Consider the following 7480-nt stretch of genomic DNA (forward strand, 5'->3'; position numbering starts at 1 on the left):
TTCCCTTAAACTTCCCTCCTAAAAGTTTTTTTCCTTAAAATTCCCTACTAAACTTGCTGTGCGTGTTATACGCTGGCGCGGGTTGTAAGCTGATAAATACAGTAATGTATAGACGGTAGGGCCCGAAAGTGACTCAAGCCCAGGGGCCCCCACCACCCTAAGTCCTGCCCTGATCAGGATGACTTTGTTTTGCATGTTTTTCTTTCCAGCCCTTCCAGGTCTGAACCTCAGTTATCAGCACATAAAGATTCGAACCAGTCTAGGTCGCAACATCACCATTCCATCTCAAGTTCTAGACATATTAGGTCACCATCCAGACACCGTAAAGAAAGGTCTAAGTCTGAGTCTGGTCGCCATTCTCACTGCCATGCCAACCGCTCAGAGAGAAGAGCCTGCTGGGGATGTAATGCTCAGGTCCCAGAGGGTAAATCCCTCTGCGAACTATGTTATGGAAGAGCCATGAAGGAAAGAGGTGCTGGGGACCAGCAAGTGGAAGCGCTGGTCAGGAGAGTAGTTCAGGAATCACTGAATAAAGCAGATTCTGATCAACTGTTTATCCCTCCCTCCGGTACGGCTCTAGCCACTGATATTTCGGATACAGAGGTTCCTGGTCCCTCTCGTCATAGTCCCTCATTTTCCGGTTCTTCCGACAGTGAGACTGAAGGTTTGGAACCTGGTGCCGGTTTTGACTTAGTTCCGCAGTTGGTCAGGGCGGTCAAGGAGACATTGAGATGGGAAGATCCTGTAGAAGCTCCCTCTAAACAGAGGAAATACTTCTCAAAAAGGAACGCCCAAACTTCCCCTTCATGGGTGAACTTGGCAAAATTATCATGGACGAATGGAGTAAAGTTGAGAGGAAAAACTCCTTGATTTCAAAAATTTCAAAAATGTACCCATTTAAGAGCAATGAGGTGAAACATCTAGAGTCGGCCCCTCTCATTGATGCAGCCTTGATGAGGCTAGTGAGACATGTTACACTTCCTCTGGAAGATACTGTGTCCTTCAGGGATGGCCTAGAAAGAAAGATTGATACGGACTTGAAACGTATTTATATAACAGCAGGTATGGCTTGTAAACCAGCCTTAGCCCTGGCAGCGTTATCAAAAGCTATGGAGGCCTGGACGGATGAGACTGGTGCAACCCTGGGCAGTATGTCCGAAGATTTGGTCAGGAGATCACCAATACATGAGCTGAGACTCGCTTCGGTTTTCCTGGGGGAGGCGTCCCTTGATATTATTCGCCTTGTAGCACGTGTTATGCTTTCCTCTGTTACGGCCAAACGTGCCTTGTGGCTTCGCCCCTGGGTTGCTGATCCTGCCTCCAGACAGGCATGGTGCAGAATTCTCTTTGAGGGATCTTCCCTTTTTAGGAACAAATTGGATTCTGCCATTACACGCGCTACAGGTGGTAAGTCAGGGTTCTTACCCCAGGATCGCCGTCTCCTGGGCCAGAGGAGATCTCAATATAGGTCAGACCCAGAATGCGCTAGAGATGCCCGTCGCTACAGGCCTGGTCGCGAATTTAGAAAAAATTGGAGGAGAAATCAGCCCTCTGGCCAAAAGTCCTCAAAGTCAGCTACATCTGGGGGACGGGAGCCTTCCAAGTCTTTTTGATATAGAGCCTGTCCAGGCGGAGCGGGTTGGGGCCCGGTTACTCCTTTTCCAGCACGTCTGGGCAGCCTCAGTCAAAGACTATTGGACAATCAAAACAGTGTCAGCAGGCCATTCCTGGGTCTTCAGCAGCCCGCCCATACACCGGTTTGTTCCGACAGTTCTGCCATACTCAGAAGAAAAGGGACAAATTCTCCTGTCTTATACAGAATCCCTGTTGGCCCAAGGAGCCGCCATTCGGGTTCCAACCGAGGAAAGGTTCAAAGGGATTTACTCCCCTCTTTTCATGGTCCTCCAAAAGAGTGGTTCCTGGAGGCCGGTTATCGATCTGACACACCTGAACACATTTATAAAGAAAGAAAGGTTCAAGATGGAGACATTGCTAACAATACGCCAGACGATTCAACCAGGCGATTGTCTTATTTCCATACACCTGAAAGACGCTTACTTTCATGTTCCTATCGCAAGGGAGTTTCAGAAGTATCTCTGTTTTGCAGTGGGTCAAACACACCTTCAGTTTACATGTCTCCCATTCGGGCTTACAACATTGCCTCGAGTGTTTTCCAAGCTCTTACTGGCTATCGTGGCTCTAATCCGGGTCAAAGGGTTTCGATTGCACCATTACTTGGATGATCTGCTCTTACTCTCTCAAAACAGAGACCATCTCTTGTCACATCGAGATCAGGTCATTTCTACCCTGATGGAATTCGGGTGGCTATTGAACAGGGAGAAAAGTCATCTAATCCCAACTCAGTCCTTAACGTTTCTTGGAGCCCGATTCAACACCGTAAAGAGTACAATCTCCTTACCTCTAGAGAAGATTCCGGTGATTTGTGACAGAATCTATCTTGCAATGTCATCTCCCCTTCTCAGGGCCTCACAGTGTCTGATGATAATAGGTACCATGGTGGCCACGGCTCCAATGGTGAAATGGGCGCAATGGAAAATGCGACCCTTTCAGAAGGGTTTTCTCCAACAGTGGGATCCGAACTCCTGAGATAATCTGGTTCGAATAACCCCTTCAATGAGGGAGAGTCTTCCTTGGTGGTTACAGCAGAAGAACCTTCTGAATTGATATTCAATAGCCCTGGTCTCCTGGGTAACAGTGACAACGGACGCCAGCAGCAGAGTTTGGGGTGCTCTATGCTTATTGGAAGTAGCCCAAGGCATGTGGGACTTCCCATCCCAGAAGGTAGTCTCAAATGTGCTGGAACTCAGGGCCGCCTTCCGTGCTTTACAGGCTTTTCTCCACCTGACATCAGGATCCTCAGTCCTTCTAAGGATGGACAATACGACGGCTGTTTCTTACATCAAAAGACAAGGGGGCACCCGCAGTCTTTCCTTGTTGAGGGAAGTAAGGCCAATCATGGCTTGGGCCCAGTCAAATCTGTTGAATCTAACGGCAGTCTATCTTCCGGGAATTCAAAATGTCAAGGCGGACTTTCTATCAAGGTTTTCCCTGGACAACAACGAGTGGTCTCTCCACATCGAGGTGTTCAACTGGGTTCTGTCTCTGGGAGTTCTACCAGAGGTGGACCTGTTTGCCTCCCCGTGCAACTTCAAGCTGGAGAAGTATTACACGAGGTGTCGTTGTTCCCAGGCCTTCGGAGTGGATGCACTGACGGTCCAGTGGAGGTTCCACAAGGCTTATGCTTTTCCCCCGGTTCCAGTCATTCTCCGATTTCTGTCCAGGCTCAGATGGGAAGAAGTCGAAGTAGTAGCGGTTGCTCCATACTGGCCCAACAGACCATGGTTCCCTCTCTTACTACAACTCAGCTACCAGGATCCAGTTCCGCTCCCTCTCAGACCGGACCTCTTGTCACAGGGAACAACTTATCACCCCAGACGATGTGACTCTTTCACGAAACGCGTTGGGTGGCGTGACACGCTTTTTCTGCCTCAACTGAATTGGTACCTGAAGGGATCTCGTTTGGGCTCGCGATCGGCCGACGCCTACCCAATTTTGACGATTTGCCCTCTTGCTTCCTTACGTTTGTAAGTGCATTTCTTTTATTTCCGTGGTTTTATTAAACGTTTTTACACTATTTGGAGTATTTTTTCTTTTTATGGCGGACCTTTTTGATTCTTCAATGAAATGTATATGAGTCCCGCTTCATAAGTGTTCCCCCCTGGTTTGGACGATTCAAGGCTGGCGTATCCCCTAATCTGGTCTACGGTAGAGAGTTCCATTGGGATCGCTTAGGATTGATCTATCTTCTGACCTGATAAGCGCTCCTTGCTGGGGCATCTGGTAAGGGGCTAGGGTTATCTGTTTGGTGGAGGTACACCGTGTCTGGTCTCACGCCAACTTATAGGGTTTGGATTGGACCTCCTTCATCAACACGTGGTGTTTTCACTTTGGACTTATAAAGGACTTTTCAATATTGACACATTCATGTTGTTTTAATTTTTTCACTATGTATAGCTATATTGGTTTCAATTTCACATGTTTCCTTTTTTGAATGCTTGGTATCACAACACCTAGCATCGCGTATTATGTTTAGAGTTTATAAGGGTCATTGTATATGTTTTGTAGGTTATACACATATATTTTGTCACATGTAGCTCCCAGATCCAAGCTTTATGAAGTTTTTTCTGGGTAGCTTATATCCCAATAGAAGTATTGGGGATTGCGCAGTTCTCCCTCCTTTTTTCTTAACTTATCACCCTTGCCCATCTCAGCTCCATCTGATGGTCTTGTTTTTGAAAGGGAAAGGCTGGAAGCATTAGGCTGTCCTGACACAGCCATTTCTACTCTGCTAAATGCCAGAAGACCAGGTACCAACAAAGTTTATCAGAGGATTTGGGCAAAATTTGCGGACTATGTGTCTACATCCAATGGCTCATGTAGAGATCCGAAGATCCGGGATGTTATTGGCTTTCTACAAAAGGGTCTAGACTTGTCCCTATCTGTAAGTTCCTTGCGGGTTCAGGTCTCTGCGATCTCTGCATTTTCAGGTGTCTCATGGGCCAAGCATCCTCTCACTAGGCAGTTCTTCAAAGGGGCAAGAAGACTCAGACCTCAGAGAAAGCCGAGGTTTCCAAAATGGGATCTTCCTTTTGTTTTGGATTTTTTCTCAGAAATGCATATGGGACAAGCATCTATTAAGGATCTCTCTCTTAAGACTGCTTTTCTAGTGGCCATAACATCGGCCAAAAGGGTCTCTGAGATTAGTTCCCTAGGTTGCAAGGAGCCATTCCTCACTTTTTTCCCAGATCGGGCAGTCTTGATTCCTATGTTAGGATCAAATCCGAAAGTAACAACCGTTTTTCACGAAAATCAGGAAATTGTCCTTCCAATTTTCCAGGCAGATGAAGACTCCAATATTCATCCTCTAGATCAGGGGTCTCAAACTGGTGGCCCTCCAGCTGTTGCGAAACTACAAGTCCCATGAGGCATTGCAAGGCTGACAGTTACAAGCATGACTCCCTCAGGCAGATGCATGATGGGACTTGTAGTTTTGCAACAGCTGGAGGGCCTCCAGTTTGAGACCCCTGCTCTAGATGTTGGGGAAGTCTTAAAGCAATACCTAGAAGCCACAGCTCCTTTCCGGAATTCTGACCACTTATTCATCTACTTTTATGGGAAGAATAGAGGTTCACGTGCTTCTTCAAGAACTATAGCATCTTGGATTGTCCAAGCCATCCAAAGGGCGTATAAGGCTAAGGGTCTGGCTCCCCCAGAAGCGGTTACTGCTCATTCTACCAGGAGCGTTTCTACATCGTGGGCAGCTTCCTGTCATGTTTCCCCGGAAGTGATCTGTAAAGCGGCCTCATGGTCGTCGATTAATACCTTTATGACACACTATTGTGTAGAGTCGGCTTCCTTGTCTTCGGTTAATTTTGGTTTGAATGTCTTATCTGTTGACGGTGCCAATTAAACCTTCTTTTCTTTAACCAGCAATTTCCCACCCGGGTGTGTATGGCTAGTCATTTCCCATACGTAGGCTGCCATGGAGTCTGTCAGGAAAACTGAAAATTTATATCAAATACTTACCGTAATTTCCCTTTCCTGATGGACTCCATGGCAGCAGGAGTTCCCTCCCATTGCTGGAGTAGGCTAAGTTACGGAACGTGGTCTCTGACTAGAAGCAAAGATTTATGGGAGTGGGGTCCTATGAGGTAGGAGAGGCGGGGTTAACCCATACATAGGCTGCCATGGAGTCCATCAGGAAAGGAAAATTACGGTAAGTATTTGATATAAATTTTCCGTTTTTTTGCTGGAAAATTACTTAGAACCCCAAAACATTATGCTTTTTTTTTTCTAACACCCTAGAGAATAAAATGGCGGTCGTTGCAATACTTTCTGTCACACCGTATTTGCGCAGCGGTCTTACAAGTGCAATTTTTTGGGGGAAAAAAGACACTTTTTTTGAATTAAAAAATAAGACAACAGTAAAGTTAGCTCAATTTTTTTTTGTTATATTGTGACAGATAATGTTACGCCGAGTAAATTGATACCCAACATGTTACGCTTCAAAATTGCGCCCGCTCCTGGAATGGCGACAAACTTTTACCCTTAAAAATCTCCATAGGTGACGTTTAAAAAATTGTACAGGTTGCATCTTTTGAGTTACAGAGGATGTCTAGGGCTAGAATTATTGCTCTCACTCTACTGATCGTGGCGATACCTCACATCTGTGGTTTGAACACCGTTTTCATATGCGGGCTCTACTCACGTATGCGTTTGCTTCTGCACTCGAGCTCGGCGGGACGGGGGGCATTTAAAAAAAAAAAATAATTCTTATTTATTTTACCTTTTTATTTTTTATTTTTACACTGTTCTTTAAAAAAAAAAGAAATGGTGTCACATTTATTCCTATTACCAGGAATGTAATGTTTATATTCTTTGTAATAGGAATAAAAGTGACACAATTTTTATTTTATTTTTAAAAGAACAGTGTAATAGAAAAAAAGCCAAAAGACAGGACCTCAAATATGAGATCTGGGGTCAAAAAATAAACAAAAAATGTCCCTTAAGGCTGGGTTCACACTGCTGCGGGGGGAGATCCGGATGTGATTCGCACCGCACTGCAGTGCAAATCACATCCGATCTCCGTAGCGATGCGAGTTCAGCCATACAGATAGTATGGCTGAATTCGCATCGCTCCCGCAGCAAACTCGCACAGGACCCTTTTTTTGGTCCGCAGCAGAATCGGATCGCATGGGGGTTCACACCATGCGATCCGATTCCTGTGTGAGTGTGCAGATCGCACTGCGATATGCGGACGGATCTGGGGGTGTCATTAACATTTCATTGACACTCCCAGCAGTCCGCATAGGGCAGTGTGAACTGCCGGCGGGAGGCATGCGATGCGGGAAAACGCTGCGGATTCGCGGCGTTCCCGCATCGCTATAGTGTGAACCCAGCCTTAAAGTGGGACTGCACTGCGTTAAAAAACATTATAATATAATAATATATAAATACTGCAGCTTTTAATAAATGGACACTCACCTGTCCCGGGGTCCAGCGATGCCGGCAGCCGAGGCCGATCGATCGCTCGGCTCTTGGCTGCTGCCACCACCATTCTAGGTGAGAGAATCAGGAAGTGAAGCAAAGCAGCTTCACTTCCCGGTTCCCTACTGCGCATGCGTGAGTCGCGCAGCGCAATAGGAATTGTCCGCGCTGTCACTGGGACCCGTGTGTGTCCCAGCAGACAGCGCGCCGGGACAGGAAGAGGCATAGACTCCCGTGGGAGTCTATGCCCAGAAGTGGGTGTAAATACCTGTCTTTGACAGGTATCTCCACCCCCCTCCCCCCTGAAAGGTGCCAATTGTGACACCGGAGGGGGGGGAGGGTTCCGATCAGCGGAAGTTCCACTTTAGGGTGGAACCACACTTTAAGAGCATGTTATGGAGATGGGTGGGGG

This window comes from Lithobates pipiens, unplaced genomic scaffold (genome assembly GCF_037356315.1).
Source record: "Lithobates pipiens isolate NorthernLeopardFrog02 unplaced genomic scaffold, aLitPip1_a1.2 Scaffold_16, whole genome shotgun sequence".
Lineage (NCBI taxonomy): Eukaryota > Metazoa > Chordata > Amphibia > Anura > Ranidae > Lithobates > Lithobates pipiens.